General features: G+C 37.7%; 1 pseudogene; it reads right to left on the bottom strand.

Moving 5' to 3' along the window:
* Positions 1-9907: 9907 nt before the first annotated feature.
* Positions 9908-12466, bottom strand: LOC104659755 (annotated as a pseudogene).
* Between the last annotated feature and the right edge of the window lie 552 nt (positions 12467-13018).

Below are 13018 nucleotides of genomic sequence, written 5' to 3'. Positions count from 1 at the left end.
CTGTTCACATGGGCAACAGGCTTCGATCTGAATGTAACGTGGGTATAATGTAGTAGTGTTGGTCCCCGTTAAGTTTGTTGAAAAGGCGCTCTACCTGTCATGTAGTCAGCCCATTTCGGCCAGCTCTTCAATCAGTACATAAATAAGGAAATCAAGTGACCCAAGGGGACAGAAAGCTTTGCCATGATGTATATCTAAAGGTTCACCTTAAAGAAGTACAGGAAAAAAAGTGTTGAAAACGTAGGAAGGTTTAAGGAGCGCAAAGTGCTTGCTTTTCCGCGCGCTGTTCTTGGACCCAGGCCATGTTCACAGTATCCAATGGCGTTTTACGTTTTCCCTAATTTATTGGTGATTTTATTTCATGACCCTTAACACAGGAAATGCCACATAAGAAACACACTGAGGAAACTTTCCTATCATAAATTTTAAATACACAAAAATATGGTCATCTCTGAGCACCGGAGTGCCTTGGAAAGCTTGTTCCAGTGCAGGTCATGGAGCATCCTTAAACCTTGAGAAGGCATAGGAGAGAACATTTTCCTTCAACTGGACTGATTACAACAATCAGAACAAGGTTTGATTAGAACACATTGTAATACATTTGCCATTAATATAATGTGCCTCGGCAATTCCTTAGCTGTATTAGAAGCAAATGTCGGTTCCATAGGACCACATGGGATGTACCAGGTTTCTTCTTCAGATGGACTTTTTGGTTAGCACCCAAAAGTCGAATTGCCTCTGGTGTCTTTGACACTCGGTACTGTTTCAACGTGCTCTATTTCTGTCTTTGGGCACCCTGAATAAGGTTTGTTTCTACCTAGAGGTTCCTTTTAGGTGGGTGTCTCTTGGTTTCTTACTGAACACAGGCCTAGCCATGATTCAACTTCCCTCTTAACTCTTTGGCTTTCATTTTGAACTTGATTCCAGGTTACCTGCTTTTGGTCCCAGCAAGGCTCACCTGGTGAGCTGGGGCTCTTGGCTGCCCCTTTGGATAAAACTCTACTGAGTCGAGTGTGGTGGCTCATGCCTGTAATCCCAGCACTTTGAGAGGCCAAGGCAGGTGGATCACTTGAGTCCAGGAGTTCAAGACCAGCCTGGGCAACATGGCAAAACCACAAAAAAATACAAAGATTAGATGGGTGTGGTGGCATGCACCTGTGGTCCCAGCTACTTGGGAGGCTGAGGTGGGAGGATCGCTTGAGCCTGGAAGGCAGAGGTTGCAGTGAGCTGAAATACTGCCACTGCCCTCCAGGCTGGGTAACAGAACAAGACCCTGTCTTAAAACCAAAAACGGTCCTTTCTGCTTCCTGCTACATTCTTCCAAGTGACAGAAATGACTGTCTCCTGATGGAAGTACAACACCGATTTAATCATTTGTGATAGAGGGAGATTTAATGTCTTTGGTTCTGGCAAAAAATATCTTTTTTTTCTTTCATCTAGCATTTATCACCATTAAAATTCATGGAAATTTATTTTAAAACAAAACAGCATTTGTTGATACAACCTCTCCAGAATATATCAACAATGGGCCCAAAGCAACCAAATGCATATAATCTAAGTACCTTTGTTTATCTCAACAGGCTATGATATGGAATTATAGTTTTCAGAGTATTAAAATTTATTGTGTAGCGAAGTTAAAAGATACTTCCACAAAAGTTCATCTACATATTTAAAAAACCTTCTTGAATTATCAGACAATTGTTTAATTGGCTAAACTCTCAATATACTTAGCCCTCCGCCTTGATTGTAGGTGTCCGTATCTTTATAAACACAAGTGATTCTTATGTGCAGCCCAGTGTTTCATTGAATGTGTACATGAAACACCTGGTGATCTTGTAAAAATACAAGCTCTGATTTGAGAAGCCTGGTTTAGGGCCTTGGTTAGGGCCTAAAAGTCTGCATTTTTAACAAACTCCCAGGTGTTACTCATGCTGCAGATAAACTTTGGGTGGAAAGGCTCCAGACAATGACTTCATCTATATTTTTAGGATCCTAAGGAAACAACCTGTAATACACAGTCTATGCTCAGTATATACTAGTTAAACGAAGGAGCAAAAGAATAACAATGAATGTGAATAATTAGGGGAGTTTAGTAGTTTCTTGCATTAAGAGACCCAAGGACAAGTAGAAAAGTAATACAGACATAGATCATGATCCAAAATGTATTCCATGTTATGGCCTTTGGAATGACACTATGTCATGTTTCTGACATACTTTGCTGCCCTTACTCATGTTGCATTGAGTATACAACATACTCAATATGTTGAGACCAACTACATACCAAAGACTGTGCTAGGTAATACAAGGATGACAAAGGAATTAGATAGCCATGTCTGCAAAAAATTTATTTTGTATTACTGTTCCTGGAAACTAACATTATTCAGGGAATACCTAAAGATAATTTGACTTTCATATCTACCACTAGGGTTACTTACTCTGTTATGGCTGATCAGTCACATCTACTTACCCAACATCAAATGCAATTCTGTCATGAAACTGATTGCTGAAAATGAAAAGAAAAGGTTCTTAGGTGGGCTAGGACCTTTGAATGGCATATGATAAGCCATCCCACATTTTCAAGGATGGTGATGACAATGTTAATCTAGTAAGAATAATAAAACCTTTTATGGAGCACTTAGTATATACTAAATACTTTTTAAGGATTACCTTCATTAATTTAACTATCCAAATTTTCCTATGAAATACATACTATAGGTTTCCCTTTTTATGTATGAGAAATTAGACTCAAAGATACATTAACTTGCTCAATGTCACATGGATTAGTAGGTGGTAGAGCCAGAATATAAACCCAAGTGGTATTGCCCCTCTGCAGTTAATTCTCATAGCTTCTGATCTATGCTGCTGTAAGAGAAGGGTAAGTAACTATGATGGAGATGCTAAGGAAAAAGAGGCCCCATGTGACAGAAGGGATTGAGACTTGAAATATGGTGGAATTTTGATAGGTGCATTAAGGTGGAAGGACATTCTACAGACACATCACAGCTTGAACAAATGCTCTGAGACCAAAAAGACCGTGACCAAAGTTTTAATCCTGGATTTAAAAAAAAATGATGGTGTATAATTAACACTAATAGGAAGTCAAAAGGAAAATGAGGGAATTTCTTAGTTTATTTATCAATGGATCATACCGATCATTAGAAAATTGGAAACCATGTTTTTAAATTCCAGGAAAGAGCTCAAGGCTAAAAATACTGATTTTAGAGTTGGCCACACATTTAACAATAAATTTATCGCATATATACTTTGTTTTGATAGTAAAAATAATTAGGAGATGGCAAAACTACAACTGTTTTTATGTGTCTTGTAAGAAAAATACTTACTTTTGAAGTAATTATGACCATTTAATCTCCTCATTTTATTATTATTATTATTATTATTATTATTATTTTGACACAGGGTCTCACTTTGTCACCCAGGCTGAAGTGCAGTGGCATAATCATGACTCACTGCAACCTCAACCTCCTGGGCTCAAGTGATCCTCCCACCTCAGACTTCCGAGTAGCTGGGACTACAGGTGCCCACCACCATGCCTGGCTAATTTTTTAATTTTTTGTAGAGATAGGATCTCGTCATGTTGCTCAGGCTGGTCTCGAACTCATGAGCAGAAGTGATTGGCTCACCTTGGCCTCCCAAAGTGCTGGAATTAGAGGCACAAGCCACTGTGCCTGGTCAATCTCCTTGATTTTAATTCTAATAAAATGAAATTCCACACTGAGGAGGCATATTATATACAATTATTCAAGTTTAGCAAATATTATTTCTTTAGTGTGCTAATTTAATTAAATCTAATTGGAACATTTGTTACCAGAGGACATGTAAAATTATTAGATAAAATGAGTGAGCGTGTTCTTTTTTTATGTCTCAAGCAATAACCCATAAGTACACGATGTATTGATAAACTTTACAACAGTGACCAAAAATAATGCTATGTCTTTTTGCAAATCTTCAATTTGAATCTGGTCCATGAGTAGTTCAGAGTCCTGGCCTAGGTTCAGATCCTGGTTTGTGAGGTTGAGCATTAGTGTCCTCATCTATAAAATAAGAATAGTAGACCTACCATTTAGAACTTTCCTGGGGAATAGTTGAACACAGGTAAATTTCTTTAAGTAACATCTGATATGCAACAATAGTAGCTGACATTTATTGGCACTAGTTATCTGCCAAGAACTATTTTTAGTAAGAAATTAGGAAACACTAGATATTATTATTACCATCAATAACCCTTAGGCAAGCCTCACTTTATACCAGGAACATTTACTTTTAAAATAACTATAAATTATCTGAAAGAGATGAACAAGTCAGTGCATAGTGCATATGCTTTTTTTTTTTTTTTTTTTTTTTTTGGCTTTCTTATATTTCTTCAGATTTTAATCCATTTAATCTTTGGAATATTGCTACAGAATCAAAGTTGATATTTAAAGATGAATTTATTCTCCCCCAAAAGTTATAGAAGAGTAAACATTTCCCCTAAAGTGGTACAATACATGTTTATAACTGGAACAACAACAACAAAAAATACTTTCTTGGTATTTTAGGGACAAAAGTTGAAATAAGAACTTATGAATTATAAATGCAGTTCTGTGGTAAGAGTTGTGAATATTTGTTATTTGTTTTAATTGTGAGTCAATTGAATACTACTCAAATTCTACCACTTTTTTTTCATAGTGGCTGTACGAATTTACATTCTTATCAAGTGGTAAGTGCTCTAATCTTTCCATATCCTCACTAATAGTTGTTATCTTTGTTTTTGTGGTAATAGTCATCCTAATGGGGTGAAATAATATCTCATTGTGGTTTTGATCTTCATTTCTCTGATGATTAGTGACATTAAGCCCCTTTTTAGAGACCTGGTGGTGTCTAAGTATGGTATGTCTCCTAAGAGATATCCACAGTCCCTGTTCATTGTGGCATTATTTACAACAATCAAAATATGCAAATAACCCAAATGTTCCTTGACAGATGAATTAAGAATATGTGGTTTATACATGAAAAGAAATACTATTTTGCCTTAAAAAAGAGAAAATCTTGCTCTTTCCAACAACATGGACAAGCCCAGAAGACGTTATACTAAGTGAAAAATCAGTCACAGAAAGGAAAATACCGTATGATTTCACTTACCTGAGGTCTGTAACAGTCAAACTCACAGAAGCAAAGACTAGAATGGTGATTCCCAGATAATATAATGTTGGAGAGGGAAATGGGCAATTGTTTTTCAGTGGGTATAAAGTTTCTATTGTACAAGATGAATAAGTTCTAGAGATCTGCTATATAACAGGATTGTTATAATTAACAGTACAGTATCATACACTTTAAAATATGTTAAGAGGATAGATTTCATGTTACATGTTTGCACCAAAAAACAAACACCTCAAAAGAACACAAGGACATTTCTGAAGGTGATGGATATATTTCTTACTATAATTGTGGTGATGGTATCATGGATCCTTGCATATGTCCACTCTCATCAAAATGTATATGTTGTGTACATTTTTCATGTATAAATTATATCTCAGTGAAGGTTAAAACCAACAAAATAACAATAAAAATTAGGGAGCAATTTAAATAAGAAAAAAATCACATCTATGATGTTCCATATAATCAAAACAAAGTTTTTAATATCAATGTAACCAAATAGTCATGCTTTAATATACACACAGAAGCAAATGCACTATGTTTATTATTCAGGTTCTTATATCTTTGAATCTATGTGGATATCACTTTGACTTAGGAATGTAACTTATATCTTTAAAAGTTTAGTAGATTAACCAAAATTTAAAGAAAGAAATTTGATAAAATGCTTGAGGGAAAATATAGATTGCGTTCACAGTGTCAAGACAAATTATAGTAGAGAGACCACGAATTCAAATGCCTCAAGAGGCCAAGAAATTAATATAAGTGTGTTAAAAAGCCTCATGTAAATCAATGGGCAGGGGTGGGGTTTCAGGAAGGCAGCTTGGACACCACACCTGAAAGCATTGTAGAAGCATTTTGAACCAAGCAAACTACCTGTAGTTTGACTATGTTTGTATGTACTGACTTGTAATGTGCTGCCACTTATTTTAGGGGATTTGACTTACACTAGCTTTAAATACCATTTTTTTAGCTTCACTGACCCACATCTGTTTGCTTATTTCTACTCCAGGACTGGAATAATAATTTATATCATTAAGTTATATTAGATGTTTGGAAGACAGTTAATAATTTGAATTAACACAAGGAACATATGTTGAATATAAACTATCTGTCATATACCATCTGCTGAACATGACATACAGGCAAACAACTTATGATAATTCGATATGACATATTATACCAGCTACTGGAAAAAAGCTTCAGGTAGGCCTGAGGAGGAGCATGTTAATCCATTCTTTCCTCTTCTTATTTACTGGAATTATTTAACCTGGTTATGTGTGTATCTCTGTCACTTCTGTGCTTTTTATTTTGACAAATCATGAGTGACAGCTATGTCCTTAGCTCTGAGGGTTGGGGAGAGGGAAGTAATGAGGGGAAGAAAATAGCAAAAAGTCAAACAACAAACAAACACTCTCTTGCTTATGAGAACCTCAGGGTATATGAAAGATACGATGTGACAAGGGCGCCAACCTAGTCATCTTGCAATTCTTCTGTTGCCCTTCATTTATTCACATTCTTGCACATTGCTTCTGCTTTCCTTCAACCAGCCAAACTCGTCTCTTCCCCTCTAGATTTTAAGAGTCTCATGGTCCTTTAATGCCATCTCTCCATAAAAAAATCACATCAGTTTCTATTAATCTTTCCCTCTCTGAACTTTTGTAGCAAACGATCCCCACCAGCAAACTTTACCCAATTCCGGTCTTTGGATGCTGTCTGTTGGTTTCAGGACTCATGTTTTTCTTCTCTTTCTAATATGTTTATATACTTAATTACATCTGCTAGTTTTCTAATTCAGTTTTATGGTTATTAAAGTTAGAAAACAATTTATATAGAATTTTTCATGGTGTTACATTTTTATTTATTGTCATCTTACCATTTCATATTTGTGAGCTTGGCTCTCCAAATAAGACAATAAGTTCTATAAGGCTTCAGTCTTGTATTCCTTTTGGGATTCAATAACACATCATACATTCTTTCCTAGGACACACTCAACAGTGATTTGATTGAAGACACCGTATACTCATAGTGGCTCCTGCCTACTTGGCTCTATACTGGTTATTGTGGAGAAATATGAAGATAAGGCAGGGACATTCCATCAAACAACTTGCTGGGAATAGATTGTTCTTCCTAAGATGTTACCCTCTTATCAGAAAACCAGATCAAATTATTCTTCAAGGTATTTAAGGATACAAGAGTTTGTTTAGTTCATTTTTTTTTTTATCAAATGTTATCTATCTAGTTATGATGTCAAATCAGTGGTAATCTTGAAAGAAAATTTTAGTTGCAGCTTCTATAAGGTCAAATGTCTGTGTCCTGGGAAATCTTGTCAGCATCTCATAGAAGTCCTTTTCATTAGGAAAAAAAAATATATATATATATTCTAACCCTCAGCACAATTCTAAGAACTGATTTAGCAAAGCCCATGTAAGTTGGCCATCTTATCTTGAATGTTTAGGTCAATATAATATTTGTTTCGAACTAGCAGTTAACAGTAATTTCTTGTTTTTCTCAAGAGGTTTATTTTCCAGATATATTATAAGCTCAAGAAAACAGACTCAACAATATAATTATGTCATAACAACTTAATGGCACATAATGCTTTAAAGTAGGTTTGGATCAAGTTCTCAAACACTTTGGTATATGATCTTCAGGGACTTTAATTAGAAACAATAGAAATCATTACTTTAAAATGGACAAGTCCTTGGTTAAAGTTCTACATTTGGGGCATTTATTTTTATCAAGATGGTCCCCAAACCAATTAATGGTACTGATATATTACTAGTTTATAAGACTTCATTTACTGTACCTCTGATGTGGTGGGAGGTTACAGATACTCATTTACTATAATATGTCATTGGATAGTTTCAATCTTTCACTGATAAGCAGGGAAATCAATAGGTTTATTATTTCTCTGTCAGTTTTCTGTTATAACCTAAAATGTATAGTAATTTGCAGTAACTGTAGACACTCTTCCACAATATATGTGATTATGATTGATACGCTGTAGAGCATTAAATTTAGAGTTAGCTTATTCTGATAAGTCAATATTAGACTGTACAGTAACTCTGCATTAACTATAGAAAGATTGTAAGTTAATGCTTATTTTAAAACCCCAAACCATTCAATTTGTAAGAGAAAGTGTCGCAAATGTATAAAACAGCAGATACACAAAGAGAACACTAAACATACTTTATTAGAACAAAAAAGTAGCCATAACAAGATGCAGAAAGTAGAAACATACATAAGCAGTCAAAGGATTAGTGTTCCATAAAATAAAGGTTTTCTTTTTTGTAGCCTTGGCAATAGCCATAGGGATGTAAAATAACATTCTGGATAGCAGCAGGTAACGAAACTACGGAGTACTCACCAGTGGTACGGAGCACATTAACAAAAAGACACAAGAGTGAATTCAGCTACTTTAGTGCAAAATGTCTAGAACAGAACAGTAAATTCAGTTCAGTTACTAAGAAGCAAACACTATAATTTGATAACTTCCAGAAGAGCTCACTCAAATAATAGTACACATTATTTTAAGTGATAAAAAGGTGCTAAGTAAAGTTATTTACAGATATAATCGTTGTACAGTACCTTTTAAATCTGCAATTTAGGTTTCAGGTTTTCCATTAAGAATTAACTGCACCGAAATTTTATATATTATACTTAAGCAATTCAGCTATGAGCATTTACAAAAAAGAGATAAATACTGCCATCTGAATTATTAATTACAGTTCATCAATAATATCAACATCAGCAACCACTGTAGTTACTCTTATCTGACTTGTTTGGGCATCTTCTTTTTTTTTTTTTTTTTTTTTTTTTTTTTTTTTTTTTTTTTTTTTTTTTTTTTTTTTTGAGGCGGAGTCTCGCTCTGTCGCCCGGACTGGAGTGCAGGTGGGCATCTTCTAATCTCAGGTACTTCATGGTTCACAAAATCATCCTGGGCATAGGAAAAGATCCAACTTTTATGTAACAAAAATTAGACTGCACATCAACTTTGAAAAATAACCACATGCAAGACTACATTGCAGCAGTTATTTCAAACACCTGTTTTAAGTTAAAGCACTCATTTAAAAAATTAGTACCTAGGGCCTTTCAATAAAATTCTACTACTAACTTTGTAAGTCTGAAATTTATGAATGACTTAGAAATCTGTATTACCTAACAGTACCTTTTTCAGAAGAGAAAAGGAGCCTGATTATAAACTATGTCAACACCTAAGTGAACTGCACTATGCCCTTGTGGACAGAAAATTGCATTCTTTTTTTCTAAAAGGAAGACATTCTTTTTTTTTTTTTTTTTGACTTCCAAAGCTTGATTTATAGTAACTACAAACATCATTACTTTTGGAAGTTCATAGAAAAACTCTCAGAAAAAATAATTTCAAACATTAGTCACACTGTTGAAATACTCATCCAATATTAATGATTTGTTCTTCAGTAAGATATAGAATTCTTCATAGCAAATGCCCCAGAGTTGTCTCACTCAAACACTGCAGCCGTTGAAAGCCAAACTGTTAGATAAATCAGCCAAATGTTCTTGCAGTCTTACTGAACACCTGTAGCTCTATCCTCTATTGTTCCAATAGGCACCATGTTCTTCTGAATAAGTAACAGCAGGTCGCATCTGACAGATGCTAACACTATGCTAACATACTGTATGAAAAAACTTAGCATTGCTGTGTGTGCTTTCTATAGGTGTACCTTCTGATGCACATGAAAGCAGACCTAGTGAACACCCTTTGGGACAGGAGAGTTTACTTTGCCTTGAGTGGTTCTCATTTTAACCAGCGAACTCTAACTTTTTCTTTATAACGATACTCTTTTAAAAAATCCTGAAACATTGAGGGTAAAGGGAGCCCATCAATTCCATCATACTTAGTGCACCTGCCGATTACCACGCCACGGATATACCTCAGGCTAAAAGTCCCATTGAGTGATATAGTAAGCAATGTTTCAAAAAACATGCACAAACTGGGATCTTTATAGTGTTCTAAAAGTCTTGTTACAGTAGAGGAGCGAAGTACACACGAATCGTGAGCATCAGAACTAAAGTTGTGATTTCACTGCTCAATTTGGGCATGCAGGGATCTGCTGCCACCGCTAAGCTCACAGAGAAGAGGTCGTCCTCTTGCGCAGAGTCCCTGAGCAAAAACGTGCTTTCAGGCCTCAGGTTTCACTTCAAGAAGGCCTTCTGCTTCATAACGGTCCATCACTCCCCAGTAGTAGGGATTCCCCGTAATTTGAAGCAAATCAGGCACAAGACAGTGTATGTAATCAATCTGTGTGCGGACTTTCCAAGTTCCTTGTCTGCTAACACGAGCATGGCTGTCTCCAGATACCTAACGGTTCTTCTGCTTCCGTGACTGCAAACACAGGTTGGTTGTATCCTCTTCCGAGTTACAATTAGCTTGTGGAATTGCAGAACTGTCCCCAGTTATTTCAGTCATTCCAGGAGCTAACTTTGGTCCCAGTTTACATAATGGATTATTTACCTGTGCGGTAGCTTCAAACGTATGTATTTGTGCATTGAGAGGGGATCAACCTCTTCTTCAGTATTAAGCCGCCTTCTCTCTCTAAGCCTATCTTCATCTTCTAGAAACCAAAGATAGATCAAATGTATCAAAAAATGTTGAATATAGGAACTGTATGCTGTTTAATCAAATGCCATTTTGGGGCTAAATCTGAGTCAACAGGAAAGGGGCATTTCTCAAGCATTAATTCAGAAAGATGATTTTTTTTTTTCTTTTTTGAGACAGAATTTCGCTCTTGTTGCCCAGGCTGGAGTGCAATGGCGCGATCTCGGCCCACTGCCACCTCTACCTCTGCAACCTCTACCTCGTGGGTTTAAGCGTTTTTCCTGCCTCAGCCTCCCGAGTAGCTGGTATTACAGGCATGTGCCACCACGCCCTGCTAATTTTTCTGTTTTTAGTAGAGACAGGGGTTTCACCATAGAAATGGGGTTTCACCATGTTGGCCAGGCTGGTCTCGAACTCCTAACCTCAAGTGATCCACCCACTGCAAGTGATCAAGCCTGGGATTACAGGCATGAGCCACCACGCCTGGCCTGAATTTTTCTTTTTATTGGAAAGGAAAGGCTTTGAGTGCTTGCCGTAAGCTCTCATGGGAAAACACAAGCCCACAGTATCTTGCAACCTCTGTCTCAGAGGGCGACTTCCTACAGTTCTGCTGGAAGTACCGTCCATGTCGTGTACAGAACTTAGGCTGTAGCGCCTCTTTCTACTTTGAAGTCCACTTCGAGTTCCACCAAATTTTTTTTTTTAAATTTTTTTAAAATTATTATACTTTAAGTTCTAGGTTACATGTGCATAACGTTCAGGTTTGTTATATATGTATACTTGTGCCATGTTGGTGTGCTGCAACCATCAACTCGTCAGCACCCATCAACTCGTCATTTATATCAGGTATGACTCCCACTGCAATCCCTCCCCACTCCCCCCTCCTCATGATAGGCCCCGGTGTGTGATGTTCCCCTTCCAGAGTTCAAGTGATCTCATTGTTCAGTTCCCACCTATGAGTGAGAACATGCGGTGTTTGGTTTTCTGTTCTTGCGGTAGTTTGCTGAGAATGATGGTTGCCAGCTGCATCCATGTCCCTACAAAGGACACAAACTCATCCTTTTTTCTGGCTGCATAGTATTCCATGGTGTATATGTGCCACATTTTCTTAATCCAGTCTGTCACTGATGAACATTTGGGTTGATTCCAAGTCTTTGCTATTGTGAATAGTGCCGCAATAAACATACGTGTTCACGTGTCTTTATAGCAGCATGATTTATAATCCTTTGGGTATATACCCAGTAATGGGATGGCTGGGTCATATGGTACTTCTAGTTCTAGATCCTTGAGGAATCGCCACACTGTCTTCCATAATGGTTGAACCAGTTTCCAATGAATTCTGGGCCTTTGTAGAACAGGAACGTTTTTTCTTTCCACCCCATGGAGCACGTCCAGCCTAGGAATCTCTTTGGGCAAGCCTTTTTCCTGGGGTAACACCAGACTCATTATCCTTTTCAATGCGTATTTCAACAGTTTGAGGGATTTCGGTGGCACAATTTTGATTTCTCCTTGAAGAATTCTTTGAAGGGCTTAATCCCAGTTGTAAGGCAACATTTTCTCTTAAGGGACTGCTTTGTTGCTGAGGAGTTGAGTCCCTATGCTGATGTTTTTCTCTTTGACAGACAAACATCTGCTGGAGTTCATGTCCACATTTTCACTACGGCTTCCTCCCTCATGACGGAAGAGATTCTGACACCCGTATGTGAAGTTATTCCACATTTTCCCCACTTTATCCATCTATTATAAAGTCATTCGGGGCGCGCAGGCGGCCTCATCCAGGGCACCTGCGGCCAGGCAGGGCTGGTCCGGATGGCACAGTCACTTGCAGGGCGAGTCCACTAGCCCTCTGGTGCTTCCCATCCCCTCCGACTGCCCAGGAACGCAGCTTCACCAGCCTCACCAGCCTCACCAGCCTCACTTCCTCTGGACGGAGCCCGGGGACTCCACCTCCGCCAAATGCTCCCGCCAGGCCCCACCCCGTTTCCCAACCGCCTCCAGCTCTTCCCTGGCTTCCCCTCTCCCTCCGCTGCTAACAGTTATTTCTGCAAACCGACTGGAAGGACAGTTTATCAGACCACGTCTCCTCTCCTCCCAACTTGTACCAGATTACAGATTATCTGTTGAATGGAAAATTATCTTTTGGCCGGGCGCGGTGGCTCAAGCCTGTAATCCCAGCACTTTGGGAGGCCGAGACGGGCGGATCACGAGGTCAGGAGGTCAAGACCATCCTGGCTAACACGGTGAAACCCCGTCTCTACTAAAAAAAAAAAATACAAAAAACTAGCCGGG

This window comes from Rhinopithecus roxellana, chromosome 4 (genome assembly GCF_007565055.1).
Source record: "Rhinopithecus roxellana isolate Shanxi Qingling chromosome 4, ASM756505v1, whole genome shotgun sequence".
Taxonomy (NCBI): Eukaryota; Metazoa; Chordata; class Mammalia; order Primates; family Cercopithecidae; genus Rhinopithecus; species Rhinopithecus roxellana.
Note: the sequence above shows the minus strand (reverse complement) of the source record. Positions and strands in the feature narration are given on the sequence as shown.